Source organism: Eutrigla gurnardus, assembly GCF_963514095.1.
Source record: "Eutrigla gurnardus genome assembly, chromosome: 21".
NCBI classification, from domain to species: Eukaryota; Metazoa; Chordata; class Actinopteri; order Perciformes; family Triglidae; genus Eutrigla; species Eutrigla gurnardus.
Genome location: NC_139932.1, coordinates 201,705 through 218,510, shown reverse-complemented (window position 1 = coordinate 218,510; position 16,806 = coordinate 201,705). Strand labels below are relative to the sequence as shown.

General features: G+C 41.4%; 1 protein-coding gene and 1 long non-coding RNA gene across 2 annotated transcripts in view; both read left to right on the top strand.

The window, feature by feature from the left end:
- Positions 1–16,806, top strand: part of recql (RecQ helicase-like) — a 57,124-nt gene that overhangs the window by 5,730 nt on the left and 34,588 nt on the right. The window lies entirely within an intron of this gene.
- Positions 1,275–2,745, top strand: LOC311032320. The gene is made up of 3 exons (XR_014599172.1): positions 1,275–1,345; positions 2,202–2,330; positions 2,561–2,745. It is a non-coding gene; the product is annotated as an uncharacterized lncRNA (long non-coding RNA).

Here is a 16,806-nt window from a genome sequence, read left to right as displayed (position 1 = left end):
CTTTTCCTTTTTTTAAGCATGACCTACACGTTAAAAAGGACCAATTGTTCATTACACAAACTAGTTATAAACTTACCGTGGGGGAAACTCTGCTCGGTTTATCCAATGAGCTCAGCACATTCAAGCTACATGCGCTCCGGTGTTGTGTCCAAAAATGAGTGCGGTGGGTGAGACTGAGAGCCTTTCTTAAGTAGAATGGAGTAGGAGCGCACTCTGCTGGATACTAAGCGCAATAACATTAAAAAAAAAAATTAAAAATCGTTTGTAATCGGCGTCTTTTGGCAGATGTTGATTATTTTCAAAAAGGCTATAATCGGCCGATTAAATCGGCAGGCCGATGAATCGGTCGGGCCCTAATACAAACCTTCATTTAAAAACTGCATTTTGTGTTTACTTGAGTTATCCTTGACTTATATTAAAATTTGTTTGATGATCTGAAACATTTAAGTGTCACAAACATGCAAAAAAAGAAGAAAGCAGGAAGGGGGCAAATACTTTTTCACACCACTGTATGTTACAAATGTTTGACAGAAATTAAACTAAAGCCACAAATGAAATGTAAATACAGCAAACGGTCAAACAGGAAGGAGGAGCTGCTAGTGCTGAAGCCGGTCAGTGGACCAGCTGCTAATAAAACCAACATCATGGGGAGAAGTCGACGACGTGCTTTTTGTAGTCCATTATTGTAGTTTCTCGCACGTCAATCACCGGTGCCGATCATCAGCTGTCAATCATCAGCATTATAATGACGTAGCTTAGTGAAAGTCCGGTTGGATTCTCTGAGCACTGCGGTCGACTTTTCCTAAATCCTTTTGAGTTCTCCTATCGGGGGGAAGTGTGAGTGCGACATCTAGTGCCTGGATGTTATCAATGTTGTCAATAGCACCTTAAAATGATCATGTGAAGGCTCATTGTAGCGGCTCAAACACTTTGACATCTTCTACTATTTATGCATCAATAAACTAGGGTTGGGACGATATAGGATATTGCGATATTCACTTACAATAAGTTGATCTTGGTGATTTGTTACAATTGTAAATATCATCCTGAATGACTTGGTAAAGCCCTCTAGCTCACTTTTATGGCAAAGAGGTGAAAAATAGAGCCTAGTTAAAAAAAAATACAGGCTAAAAAGCACTTTTTCAAAATGTATTTATCCCGATTATTTAAGATTATTTGATTGGATTTTCCAATCAGCGGCAAGTCGTGAGTCCAAACGAAGTTATGACCAAAGCCGGGCTGGCACCCGGATAAACATTGGATATGCGTTCGACTCATGGAGGCTGCTTCAATTTGAACTCGGACTGAAAACAGATGCTGACATGGCTAATTTCCTACTAACCAGGTAAGAATACATTACAGGTCATGTTTACGGCTTGATTTGAAAATCTTATGAGATCACTGAGGACTCGGAATGAGCTAAAGTGCAAAGTAGCGTTAGCTGCTAACATGTAACTTAGTCCAACGCTGTGTAACACTGAATAATTACAGACTGCGCATTGTCCACGGTCCTTTAGTCTGAAACCGAATAGTTATAAATATGTCCCTTTATATATGGGACCGAAAGCCCAACTGTTATCCGGGAGGTGACGTTAGCAGCTGGCTGTAGCAACAGGCTAACGATTTGTTCGTGTCTGTGTAGTCATATTAGCCGCTAGCTACACACAGCGAGCCGGCTCCCCGGCTGCTTCGTGAGTGTAGGGGATAAAGCTATATCATACACACAGCACCGGCTCCCGTCTCGTTCCCGTCCCTGGGAAATACAGTATTTTGGGGGTACAGTAACGGTATTTACAGGCTGTGTGTTAGGGGCTATTGTGTTGACGTGTTGATGATACTGTTGTGATGTAGCTGAATAAAAGGCATTTAGAGCTAACCGTGAAGTGCACAATCGCATGTAAACAAGTTCAGAGAGAGAGCTTTTAGCATTTATTTTTTTTGACTTGTGTTGTACCTTCCACACAAGATTGCTCCGGACATTATACATTGCGTTGTATGTAAAGCAGAAGAAATTGTTAGTAAAAGTGAAGCGCACAATATTACCGAACGACTGAGACGCGTATTTTCATATTATTATTGTTGCAGGCAAACATTGTATGGCCATAGTTGTTCTGGCCAAAGAGAAAAGACACCAAGGTAGCAAAGTCACAGCCAGCTTGCTGACTCAGACTGTAACTTTTTAAAATATTGCTGTTTTCCAGCTACCAGAAGAAGCAAACTCCTGAAGCAGCTACTCAGGGAAGTAAGGAGATGAGAACATCAACACCCAGCAAGCGGACAGCTGCTAAAATCTCTCATCGATTATCACCAATCGAACCAGTGTCTGAGGGGTTAGTATGTTTTCAGGAATTTCAATCTTTTCAGAATATAGACAAAACATTGAAAAATATTATAATATGAAATAACATGAAGTGCTGACATGTATTTAGCCACACTTCCCAACTACACACACACCACTGATTACACTGGTGACATTATCTTGACAGGGAAGATATTCTAAAGGCTGGAGTTGGAGCATTGGTATGTGTTCTAACGCTACTGTTCTCTTCTCTCCATAAAGGCCTCAGCTACATGATCCAGAGATGTGAGCAAGAGAAGAGAGAAGACAAGACCGTCTTGTTTACCAGACATTTATTTTATTATAAACATATAAAAAATAAATACAAAATAAAACTATGTACATACTGCAAATTTGAAAAATACTTTGTTTTTCTGTAAACTTTGAAAATAAATATAAAAATATAGAATGTACATAAATGGTTTTTATTTTTGGATGAAATCTTTGGCTGAAAAATGTTATTTTTTGAGGTATTGTAGAAATTGTCAGTCCGGCACCCTAAATGGAGCTTCCTTGAACCTGTGTAATTCGCAAAAGGGTCAGGGAATTTGGCCCGGATGCGAATAACACAGCAGCTCGGTATCGGCCTCCGGTTCCCTCTTCCCAGACGCCCATTCTGCCATATCGTAAATTGCCGGTAGGCAGCAAACCGAAACTCTCTGTTATCGCTGCCCACATCTGGGCTGTCCTCCAGAGCGAAGATGTCGTTCCACGTCATCCTGACCAGACGCAGTGTACCCTCATCCAGGAAGTACATCTCCAGATGGGCACTCCTGCTCAGACACTGGTCCGGAGCCTGCCGACAGCACAAGTTCTCCATTTGGGTTGGCATGCGTCGGCAGTTCAGGCAGGTGCACCAAGCAGGCTGCCCTCTATCTGGAACATGTGTGCCACTCCTTCCAGAGTCAATTCCAAATCCTGAAACAAAAACATTGAGAACAATAATAATAATAACTTTAGTAATCCTCAAAGGGATGTTATGATTTTATTTTATGTTATTTTTATTCTGATTCAACTTAGTATAATACCAGTTATGACATATTGACATTTCTGTTTTTCTTGTATTTACTTTTCATCAGTGCTATTCATACCATTTATATTGTCTTATAATGGACATGGTTTCACAAATTATCTCAGTGACACTGGCACATAACACTTGGCTTGAGACATTGAATCATACTACTGCTGTTATATGATAATGACTGTACACTTATGTCAGCTTGTTAGCAAGCTTTATCCAATGTTATAAATATTAGCTATGTTGGTAATTACCACAGTCAGAAATTAGCTGCAGCCATAAAGCCAAATGCTCTTCAAATACCATAACGTTGGTGGCAGGCACATTAGCTTCACTCACTCAATGGTTATCGCTAGCTCGTTATTCACCGTGGCTGGTGAAGTTTGAACTTTAGTAACCATTTGGCCAGTGTAAGGTAAACGTACTTTACATTACAACTGTCATTTTGCTGAATGAATGCGCTAATGTTGTGAAAGAAACATCCCAAAGTTACACTAAAATAAACACTTGTTTACTTACTTCGTCGCTTGACATGATGCTGTTCGCAGATGTATGCTACCAACGTAGTTCCGCAGAGGCATGTGCGGAGGTCTTGTAGTAAACAGTCACGTGAACAGCGAGTAAATAAATAACCGTGTCACAGCATCAGCTGCACTGAAGAGTTCATGCGCGCTCCCGCGCCTGCTTGGCAGATGGCTGCAGTTACCCTAACGGCCGTCGTGTCACTTATTTCTTGATCCTGCCCTAAGTTCAGGGGTTGAAACTAACTTTTTGGCTTACCAGACAACTGGCGAGTAGATGAAAATTTTTACTAGACAAACAGATTTTTTACCAGACAAAAATTTTAAATTGCCATTTGTTAGAATTACTTTTTCGTATGTCTGTCTAAATTGATTTTCAATCATAGTAATCGCAGTCTCTTTTCTTCACAATATTTATTAGCTGTATATATACAGAAACATTTTTCATTTCATTTGTAACACACTTCAATCTCTGTGCCTCACCCGACACCGTGTAGCGCCACTTCTCATTAAATTTCCGAACATAATATTTCGCCGGTTATGACTGAGACGAGGTAGGCGCTGAGACGCTGTCGGTCGATTCTTCCTCCGTCCTCGTTTTTTTTCTTGGGGGCTGCCCCCCCACAAGAAATCTCCACATAATGGAGTAGCTAAATCGGGAAAAAATAGTTTATAGGCTGCGGTAAAAAGGTCTACAAAGTATGAATGAACAAGTGTGGGAAGTGGTGTTGATTTTCGCGGGATCATCTGGGATAGCCCGCCTTACTCTGCCTCTGATTGGCTTACCCTGATTCCTCACTCCTCATGCCTACACCTAACCGCCAATGAGAGGCGTCCATCCCAGAACTGACGGGAGACGTGTTAAGTTGCTGATCAAAACACACAACTTCCTGTTTTTGCTGCTTCACATTAAAAGCTTCTACACAAGAAAGATATGATGGGCTTTTATTTTTTTAGATTACTCGCCAGAGTGGCGAGTGGTCTTCATAAATTACTCGACAAATACAAAAATTACTCGCATTTGGCGAGTAAAACAGCTTAATTTCAACCCCTGCCTAAGTTCCTTTAAGTATTAGGGGTGGGGGAAAAAATTGATATTGCAATATATTGTTGTGCTCTCTGTCGCAATAAATAAATCGATACACTGACGGCAAATATCGATATTTTGGGTCTACGGGTTTTTTTAGACTCCCGTCGGTGCGTCTAAGAGTTTACGGTTCTCCGGAGCGGATCCACGGGGGCCGCCCGCTCCCCGGGGGTCGGTCTGAGCTCCAAGCGGGTTTCACACAGCCTTGAGGGCATGAGTGCCGACTTTTCGGCCGGGTTTGATTGCCTATTTACGGGCAGGATTCCGAGCGGCGCGCTAGAGTTTACGGTTCTCCGGACGGAGCAGAACTTCGGGTTTGCGGTGCGTAATTGTAAGCGTGGCCGTGTGCTGGCCGGTGCTGTTGTGAGCTTCAAGCGCTTTTCACACAGCATTGAGGGCATGCGGACCCACTTTTCGGCCGGGCTCGATTGCCTATTTACAGGCAGGATTCCGGGCGGCGCGTGTTTACCGTTCGCCGGAGGGTCCGCATGTGTGGATCCGCGATGCCGTGTGCTGCCCGGTGTTGCTGTGATCTCCAAGCGGTTTGAGGCCCGACTTCCCAGGTACTGGATGGGTGAACATAACTCTGCACATAATTGGTTGCATACTGAAATGTGCCCAATATTTCATTTAATTCTGATGTTATTCTTATCTTGTTTAGCTATTGTTAAACTAAAACGGGCCCAAGTTTACATAAAACAAGTTGCTACTGACTTTTCAGTATCAGAAAGCACTGTCCTGGTTTACATAAGACATGTTATTAATGTTCATGCACTTTAATGTGTCCAGCTGGACAGTGTTTATTCATTTGTACATTGTACGAAGTTTTGGAATTTATTTTTTATGCATATTTTTTCTTTTTCAATCACATATCGTGATATATCGTTGATGAAATTTCTTGCAATATATCGAATATCGCAGATATCGTGTATCGTGATATTATCGTTATCGTGGGCCAAATATCGTCACAGTATCGAATCGTGAGTTACCCGTATCGCCCCACCCCTATTAAGTATATACATACACAAAGATTACACAACCAAATCAAATAATAATCTTAATTTGAGTCTTTGTACTAATTTTTTCAAGAAATTCTGTGATGGTCAGGTGGGAAGATTTTCAGAAATGTTATGAAACGACACGGAATGACCCCTCTGTGTTTTCCGTCCTACGACGCTGGTTCACTTCTTATAGGTAGATCGCCATGGTAACTTACGCTGCAGAGCTAACCTGCTCTGGAGCAGGTTATGTTCCTAACGTGTAGAAAAACACCGCCGACTGACCAATTGGCTCTCTTGGTGCACGGATAAAAAAAAAAGAAGCTTGGTGGATCGTGGATCAGGTCTGTTCAGAGACCGGCAAAACCCTTTTTCTTTCCCTGACAGTGTTTTCTATGAGAGATATAGATTCTCATCAGAGGGAATGACATCTGTGTCAGTGTACAGCCTACTGACCACTTTGAATTATGTTGTTGATTCCGGTCGGAGGCGCGGAGCGAGGCTGTGTGGCGCCTGACCTGGATGGAGGTGTCTCTGCCCTTGGCTTGGCTCCCTGCGGCGACGCTGGGTGGGATAGTGAGGCGCTCTGCTTTGATGGGGGTGTCTCGAGCCTGGGTCACTTACGAGAGCAGGGGGAGCTGAACCGGGATATGGCGCAAGCGGGCGGTGAATGGTGTGGACTCCGGACGGACTGCGCCGCGCTCCCTGCGGATTAGGGGCTGAAGGCGTGCAGGCGCTGCCTGAGCCCAGCATGGGGGACATGCAGGCGGGGATGGAAGCCTAACCAAGCTGCGACGAGGAGAGGTGGGTGTTAAGCCCGCTGACTCTCAAGCAACGCGAAAACAAAAACAATATATTTTCTTCCAGACTGTCAACCACGCTAAAGTGATATTGGACTCGCAATCCAAGCCGAAGGGGATTTTAGGTGGAAATCTTAACATAAGAAGCATCATTGCAAAAGGAGATGGGTCATTCCGTGCCAACTCAGCCACCCATGTACATGACACCTCTCAGATTTTGCTGAAAAGCGGTGAAAATATGTCTTATGTTACCAAACAAAGGAATCTGAAGTTGCAGGTCAATATCTCAAACGGTTTGCCGTGGCGTCCATTTGATTTTCAAGTGCCACACCCCTTTTTGACACATTGGAATTTCGCATTTCATTTGTTGGCATGTTTGGAGGCCCATAACTCCTGTTCTAATAGTGATAGAAGGCTGAAATTGCTCTGTAAGTTCATTGTAATGTGTACTACACAATTCTACAGGCAGAATTAACATTCCTTACTGTTTGGGTGAGAGGTGGGTCACCAAAGTCCAATTTATTTTCGACGGCCAAAATTATTTTTCACTTTTTGGGTGCTCCTAGCACCACAATGAATGATCATATTTATTCTAAACAGGATTATTTGTTATATTTGGGACCTTTGCTCTTGCCAAAATGAATTTGAAGGGTATGGTACCACTGGTGGGGGTTTTATGGGGGTCCAAAAACCCTCCCGGGCAGAGGTGATTCTTTTGGAACCCCATATTTGGACCCCCAAATGACCGCGTGGGCACTTGATGATCCTAATGAGATTTATACCAGATAAAGATACATATTTGTTCTTTCTTTTAATAAAATCAAACCTTTGACTATGAAGCTCCTTAATATGAATTTTATTCGTCAAAATGCACCATTTTGGACTTTTTTTTCCCAGAAGTCTGGAATGTAGATCAGGGAGAATTTAGTGATGATAAAGCATGAAAATAGTGGAAATAACTTACCACGACTGCTGGCCATTCATTTCCTGAAAATCACAAATTAACCCCTTATCCCCGATGAAAGAGACCCACCTGTGACAAGCGACTTGCAGCACAAGCAAGTCTGCAGGCCACTGATGCAAACCACATTCTGACACCAATGGAGATGTTTCAATGGGCAAAAGAAAACATTAAGAACATTACATTCTTCTTTGTTAGTGCAGAAAATATAAAAAAAACACGAGGAAACGTACAAATTGCACCCAAAAAGTGAAAAATCACACATGCCGTCATTTTTTTTTAGGACTTCGGTGACCCACCTCTTACCCAAACAGTAAGGAATGTTAATTCTGCCTTCAGAATTCTGTAGTGCAAACTACAATGAACTAACAGACCAATTTACCACTAATAGAACAGAAGTTATGGGCCTCCAAAAATGCCAAAAAATGAAATGTGAAATTCCAATGTGTCAAAAAGGGGTGTGCCACCTGAAATTCAAATGGACGCCACGGCCAAACCTTTAGAGATATTGACCTGAAACTTCAGATTCCCTCGTTTGGTAACATAAGGCCTATTTTCACCACTTTTCAGCAAAATCTGAGAGGTGTCATGTACATGATACCCCGATTTTGGCTGTTTTCACATGGAATGACCCAGATTCAAATCAATTCAATTTTATTTATAGTGTCAAATCACAACAGAAGTCATCTCAGGACACTTAACACATTGAGCAGGACTAGAATACGCTCAAAATTTCAAGAGTCAACACATTTTCAAAGTCCCAACATCACCCAGGGGCAAGCGTTACAGCTACAGTGGCGAGAAAAAACTGCCTTAATAGGATTTTAGGCAGAAATCTCGTGCAGCCCAGGCCCTTGGGTTCCAACTGCATTTGGTGCTGGTAGTATGGTAGTAGTAGCATTAACAGTAGTGGTGGTATTACAGAAGCAATAGTATCAACAGTAGTAGTCCATGGCAGCAGGCACAGCTGAGATCGATCCACCCCAACCACTTCGCCGTAGACCAGAAAGCAGGAGTAGTTGAGCAGTCACACAGCGGGCAGGTGGAGCTACAATGTGGTGTTTCCAGCATCAGGCCAGTTAGCAGTCTGCATCGGTCAGGACCTCAGTGGACTCTGCTGGACCAGAAAGCATAGCCAGACTTAAGTTAGTGACAGTAGAGATGCCGATTTTAGTCAATTACTTTAATTAAAAATACTGGCAGTAAGAGGCAAACAAGACCACAACATCGGTGCAGTCCGGACCAGGTTCCACCACGGTCCAGGGAGACCTGCTAGGCAAGAGAGCACAGGGACTCATACACAGAGAGAGAGCGCGAGAGAGAGAGAGAGAGAGAGAGAGAGGGGCTCAGTGTGTCACTATAATCCCCCAGCAGTCTAGGCCTATAGCAGCTTAACCAAGAGCTGGCTCAGGGCAAACCTGAGCCAGCCCTAGCTATAAGTGGTGTCAAAGAGAACTGTTATTGTTGAGAAAGTCACACAGCTGATTGGCGACTACTTTCTCAAGGATTTTAGAGAGAAAAGGAATATTTGATATTGGTCTGTAGTTTGATAAAACCCCTGGATCTAGAGTAGGCTTCTTAAGAAGAGGTTTAATTACAGCTACTTTAAATGACTGTGGCACATAGCCTGTTAATAAAGACACATTGATCATATCTAATAGCGACGCGCTAACTAAGGGTAAGACTTCTTTCAGTAGCCTGGTTGGTATCGGGTCTAGGAGACAGGTTGAAAGTTTAGAAGAAGAGATCATTGACGTTAGTTGGTTTAGGTTGATTGGAGAAAAGCAGTCTAAATATATATCAGGTCTTAATGCTAGTTCTAAAACTCCTGAGTTTGAGGGTAACGCAGTTCCAATTGAAGGCAAGATGCAAGTAATTTTGTTGCGGATTGCTAGAATTTTATCATTAAAAAAGTTCATAAAGTCGTTACTACTAAGATCTCTAGGAATGCATGGCTCAGTAGAGCTGTGACTCTTTGTCAGTCTGGCTACAGTACTGAAAAGAAATCTAGGGTTGTTTTAATTTTCCTCTATTAAAGATGAGTAGTAGGCTGCTCTGGCATTACAGAGAGCCTTCTTATATATTTTAAGTCAGTCCTGCCAAACTAGGCGGGATTCTTCCAGTTTGGTGGAGCGCCAGATGGTTTCAAGTTTACGCAATTTTTGTTTTAGTTTACGAGTTTGGGAGTTATACCAGGGAGCTAACTTCCTATGCTTTATAGTTTTCTGTTTTAGCGGAGCAACAGAGTCAAGAGTCGTTCGCAGTAGGCTTCCAGATTCATCTATAAGAGAATCAATCTGGGAGGGACTAAGATTAACATAGAAGTCCTCAGTTTCATTAAGACATGGAAGTGAACTCAAGACTGGCGGAATTACTTCCTTAAAATTAGCTACTGCTCTATCCGATAGACACCGAGAGTAGTAGCTTTTTCCTAGAGGAGTGAAGTCCAGCAACAATAATTCAAAGGTTATCAAGTAATGGTCAGATAAAGAAGAATTTTGAGGAAAGATTATTAAGTTTTCGATTTCAACGCCATAAGATAAGACGAGGTTGAGAGTGTGGCTATGACAGTGAGTTGGTTTCTGTACACTCTGACTGAAGCCAATAGAATCTATTAAGGAAGTAAATGCTACACTAAGGCTGTCATTTACAACGTCCACATGGACATTAAAATCCCCCACAATAATTACTTTATCTGATTTTAAGGACTAAACTTGATAGCAACTCAGAGAATTCAGATAGGAATTCAGAGTATGGACCAGGAGCACGATACACAATAACAAACAGAATTGGCTGCATTGTTTTCCAGTTTGGGTGCGAAAGGCTGAGAATCAGACTCTCAAATGAGTTATAATTTAGTTTTGGCTTAGGATTGATTGACAGGCTTGAATCAAAAATGGCTGCAACTCCTCCACGTCTGCTGCCTCGAGATATATGAGTATTAATATGGCTGGGAGGACTAGCTTCGTTTAAGCAAACATAGTCTTCATCACGCAGCCAGGTTTCAGTCAGGCAGAATAAATCAATATGATTATCTGATATTAAGTCGTTGACTGATACTGCTTTGGATGAGAGAGATCTAATGTTTAAGAGTCCACATTTAATTCTCTTATTTTGTTTTACTACATCGGAAGTGCTAATTTTTATTAGGTTTTCATGTGAAATCTCTCTTCTGTTTGACCTAATTAATTTGGTTGGTCGGGGGACAGACACCGGTTTTGGTTTTGGGTGGGTGACTGCTCTAAAGGAGGCGCAGAGAAGTGTGTAAGACTGCAACTCTGCTTCCTGGTCTCAACACTGGTTTGTCATGTTCTAGGACTACCAATGAGATCAGCGATGTTTCTAGATAGGAGAGCAGCTCCATCCAAAGTGGGGTGGATGCCATCTCTCCTGATCAGACCAGGTTTTCCCCAGAAAGGCTGCCAATTATTAACGAAGCCCACATCGTTATCTGGACACCACCTCGACAGCCAGCGGTGGAAAGATGACATGCGGCTATACATGTCATCACTAGTAAAGAGAAAACTACGGAGATAAGATTCATACATTACTGACAGAGTCAAATGTGGACTATCTCTGTCTGAGTGAAACTTGGCTTCATAATCATATTCCTACAAACATGATAAATGTCCCTGGTTACGTTTGAGTACTTTACTTTACTTCAGAAAGGATAGATCTTTTGGCAAGGGAGGGGGTGTTTTGATTTATATCAGAGATACCCTTAAATGTAATGAAATACAACTAAACACCTCTCTTGAATGTCTTGCTCTGAGTGTAGTTTTATCACCTCAAACTAATTTCAGTATTGTGATTTTGTACAACCTCCCATCACACAATGTTTCTTTTTACAAAGATTTGCAAGATGTTATGAAAAAGCTTGATCACAAATCAGAGACTATTATATATGGGGACTATGACATCAATTGGCTGGACAAGAAAAGTAAACAAAAATTGAAAACACTCATGCTTAAATACAACTTTCAACAAATGGTCAACTCACCCACAAGAATAACAAGAAATAGTAAATCCTTAATTGATCTCATTTTCAGTAACAGAGAGGAACGGATAACAAAAATATATAATTTAATAACGGGATTATCTGATCATAACATGACTTTGGCGGTAAGGAAACTATAAAAAAAAACGCCCCCAGATATATCCCTGTAAAGTTCCCGAAAAAACAAAAATGGGAATTCCCAAGACTAAAATCAAACAGATGGAGAAGGATATTAAAGCAATTAACTGGGACAATACTCTGCAAATGGATGATGTTGATAAATGTTGTAATTCATTGACTGGTGGCTTGACCAGGGTGGCGGAGAAATACACTGTTAAAATGAAACATTCACAGAGGAAGACTCGCCTACCCTGGTTAAACAGAGAGATCTTCCTACTTATGAAAAAAAGAGATCTCGCCCTCAAAACAGCTCTGTCAAGTGGTTTGTCCACTGATCTTCTTACTAACTAACAAATAAGGTACCCAAGCATAATAAGATAAGAGAACTGAGGATCGGTGGACAACCCACAACAGATAGTATGCTAATTGCAACCAAGTTTAATCTTTTTTTTATCCAGTCAGTCAAGGAACTTGCTCAACGTTTTGATCCTCTATCACTAAATAACATTGAAAGGGAAGATTTAACCAACAACTAGCTCAAAATCCACAGATGTGTCTAATTTGGACACAGCTTTTATTAAGCATCATATTTCCTCAATCATAAAACCATTAACTCATTTAATAAATCTTTCTTTAACGTCAGAAAGGTTTCCAGATCAATGGAAAACAGCTTTTGTTTCTCCCATCTTTAAATCAGGGGACACAGACCAGCTATGTAATTATCATCCAATTTCTATACTCCCTGCATTGTTAAAGATTTTGGAAAAAGTTGTGACAGAACAATTAGTTGGCTATTTAGAGTCAAACCAACTTCTTTTGGGTTTAGACATAAACACTCCACAAAAACAGCGATTTGTTTTTTTGTTGAAAATCTTAAGCGTATTATGGATGGGGGTAATGTCGTGCAGTGTTTCTCGACCTAAAGAAGGCGTTTGACACTGTCAGCCACGACATACTGCTATCAAAGCTGTCAAAATTAAATTTTTCCAAACAAGCTCTCAGCTGGTTTGCTTCCTATTTACATTCAAGAAAGCAATGTGTGAGGATCGACCCCAAAAAAGTCGATTCCTCAACATAATAATATTGGCATTCCCCAAGGCTCAATCCTGGGGCCCATCCATCCATCCATTTTCTACCGCTTATCCTTGTATTCAGGGTCGCGGGGGGGGCTGGAGCCGATCCCAGCTGTCATCGGGCGAAGGCAGGGTAAACCCTGGACAGCTCGCCAGTCTATCAAACACTGAACTACAGTGCATGTAACGGGTTCACACCGGCCGCGGAAGCTATGGTAGTAGACAGTAGTAGTGCAGATATACCGTTGAAATGCACATATTTGTTTATCTACTCTTCACATTTATTAACTGATTTTCTCTTCCTGTTTCCCAGTGCGAGTTGAGATACACAACTATGATCGCATTTGTCAATCGCGGTATTTTATTTTGAAAATTGGCCGGATTGTCTCGTGTTTCTTTGTGTGATTTACTGCCAGAATTGATGCGAACGCGTCAATTCTGGCAGTAAATCACACAAAGAAACATGTATCTGGTGTGAACTACACTATCGCTTAACAGGGGCGCCGAAAGGAAGGTTTGGTGTAGTGCGGCCCCCGTCCGTACAGCCCGAATCACACGAGGGTGTCGGTCACAGCGCCCCCACTGGCCAGGGGCTTGAATCGATTCAGAAGATTGCTGAATTGATATTGAATTGCGGGGAAAAGAATCGCAATGCATTGCTGAATCGATATTTTTACCCATCCCTAGCACCAATCGTGATCCATTGAGCTGATTAACTAACCAGGCTGGTGCGCTGCCAAACATTCCAGGTAAAACTCATGCTACAGAATTTCAGTTCCATGTGAGCAAGTAGTCGACATTAACAGCTGATTGGGTCAAAGGGCGCCAAGAAAGGAAGTCACATAGCGGACCAAACGTCCTCCAGGTATACTGCTACACCTACAAAGTTGCAACCAAAGGCACGACTTGTTTGAATGTTTACTACAAAAATTTACATAACAGATTTTTAAAATCAAATTCTCATTCTCAAATCATGCAGAATGATGAACATCCATCCCTCGTCTACTGCTTATCCTGTATTCAGGGTCGCAGGGGGGCTGGAGCCCATCCCAGTTCACACCTACGGGCAATTGAGAGTCATCAATGAACCTATCCCCATCCTGCTTGTCTTTGGACTGTACACTCAAAAAAATGACTCATTGGATGAACACAAATACATTTTGGGCAGGTTTTCCACGCATTGAATTCATCTAGGCCCAACTCAATTTAAGTATCTCCCTCTAACATGATAAAATTGAGTTGGCCAAACTTTTTTCTATCAATTACAGCCAAAATAAAAATAATTACATTAACTGACCTTAACTGATTTACATTTGTTCAACTCAAATTAATATGATTAGTCTAAAATAAATTAGGGCAAAATTCTTCCATTCTTTCATTTGACCCCCAATTCAGACACACAAAATCAAATCTGGTTGATGTGTTTTTATTTAAAACTGATAAAAATGCATCCAAATACATATATCTTGTGAACTTCCACATGAAAGTCATCAACGGATTGATTGTTTAAATTATCGATAAACTCAGCCACATTATGACTTGTGTCATACACAGAAAAACTTTACAAGCACAGATATGGCAAGTTGGGATCAAGCATGAACATTTTTTTACCAACTGTAATATATAATGCTTAAAACTGGTATGAAATATACATACAGCACATTCACACATAGCAGCAGTACAAAACATGGAAATATTTCCACCAAGCTCAAAACTGGTTAATAAAAGTACTTTGAACTTGACTGAGAGCTTGGATTTATTCTCTTCTCAAGTTTTTTTCTCTGCGATGAACACAGCGCATTAAAGCGATGGTTCGGAGTAAAATGCACCCTAGGTGATTTCCACCATGACATCCAGCCAAATACCCCCTCAGAAGCATTTTTAGCGATGGTCAACATTGGTCAAGATAGGGCTATCAGCCGACTGGCTTAGTACTAGCGCGAATGGTACATTATGTATATCTCGTAAATTACAGCGCTAGTACTGTTCGGCTGATAGCCCTATCTTGACCAACGTTGACCATCGCTAAAAATGCTTCTGAGGGGGTATTTTGCTGGATGTCACAGTGGAAATGACCCAGGGTGCATTTTTCTCCGAACCATCACTTTAACTATCACATTTTAGAAAAGAAAAGAAAATTCCCCTGCTGATTTAAAAACTAGTTAGCCTACTAGTACTTGGAACACAACAATATAATTTCAATAATTACAACAGCTAAGGCAAGGTATTCAGACTAAACATGGAAACGTTTGTTTTACCATAAATTGCAAAGTGCCCCTTGTCCGAGTCTCTTATGAAAAGAGCTTATTTTCAGCTGCTGTATTTTTACATTCAGCTTGTGTCCATCAAGGTTCAATACGATTTTCTGAAAGAACACGAAAGTGTACTTCAGATTTTCGGGAAAGGCCAGATCAAGGACATACATGAGCCCAAATAGCATGATGAAGCCCGTGGTGACACTTCCAAGGTTGTTGAGAACTTTAATGCCCTCAATAACAACTCCCACGTCCTCAGGCTCCTCATGTCCGTCTCTTCGGATTCTGTAAATGCCCATGACTTTGGTGGTGATGTCCCTCTCTGCATCCTCAACAGCAGTGGGCTGAACAACACAAACACAGAAAAACAAATTTAAATAAAATGCTAAATAACAAACAGAAAACCATACACAAAATATATATGCAACAGTTCATCAGTTGTCTTGATAAAAAACAAAAAAACAGATGTTTTTTTAAGACGGCTGTAGCCGCTATCAATTGACCTAAGATATCAGCCATTAGTAATGATGGTGGTGTCAGATTTTCATAGAATTGCCGGATGCACGTCAGTGTTGTTTCCAGTGGGGTATTCTAGAGAGCGGGTTTTGTGTGTGACAACTCAGAGTAAGTGAACCCTGAGATGAGGGAAACTGGGTTTTACGTTCCAGAATGAGAGTTTACAGTATTTTTTATGTTGCATAATTACATTAGTGATACGTATGGGTAACAATTATACTACATGAGAAAGAAATGTATTAACTTACCAATTATTCTATGAAAACCACATCCGGGTCTTCATTGACTTGGCCACAAGGCTTCGCAGGATGCACTCTCTCCTTACGTTGATGTCATCGGACTAAAACATGGGTGACAAATAAAGACATCTGGTTGTGATGGTGGTGCAGTCTCATGTCTGTCCAAAATGAATATATCCCAAGGGAGACAATAAAGACTCATCAGCTTATCTTAAAATAATATCTGCAGTAGGTAGAAAGTTGCAAGAGGTGTTTTTGTGTATGGTGCACTGCAGTGCATTCTTGTAGTTTTTGTTTGGGCAAAAGCAAATGCCACAGCCAATTTTCTCTGATCATGTAGCACCAATTTCCTAGTGTTATCAAAACACCATATTTTCACTTGTTAAGTATTCTTTAACTGAGCAGCTATAGATGAAAAAACTAAACCACCACAACACAGTAAAAATGTATTTGAAGTATTTACTAACCGAGTCTTTCATTGCCAGGATGCACTTGATCTTTTGTCCCTTAACTCCTCCTTTGCACGTGAAGATCTCCATTAGCTTCTCCGAAAAATGGTCAAACTGCGACAGGAACTTTGATTGCAGTGGCTTAGTGGTGTTGCAGGTAGTTTTAACAAGCAGAAGGAGTGGCAGTGGGGACAGCCAATCACATGTACGTTAGCGAGAAACCGGCAGCCGATCAGGGAGCGGTATTAAGGTTAGAGGCGGGACTTCTAGCAGAGACCGACATAACCCTTTGTGTGCCATAATCATTGACTAAACACTACGGACAGCGGTTGTATTGATAGTGACTACACAGTAGCGGCTGAATATTGGTAGGGACGTGTCCCTAGCGTCCCTAACCAATTCTACGCCTTTGTACCAGACCGTTCAAATATAAA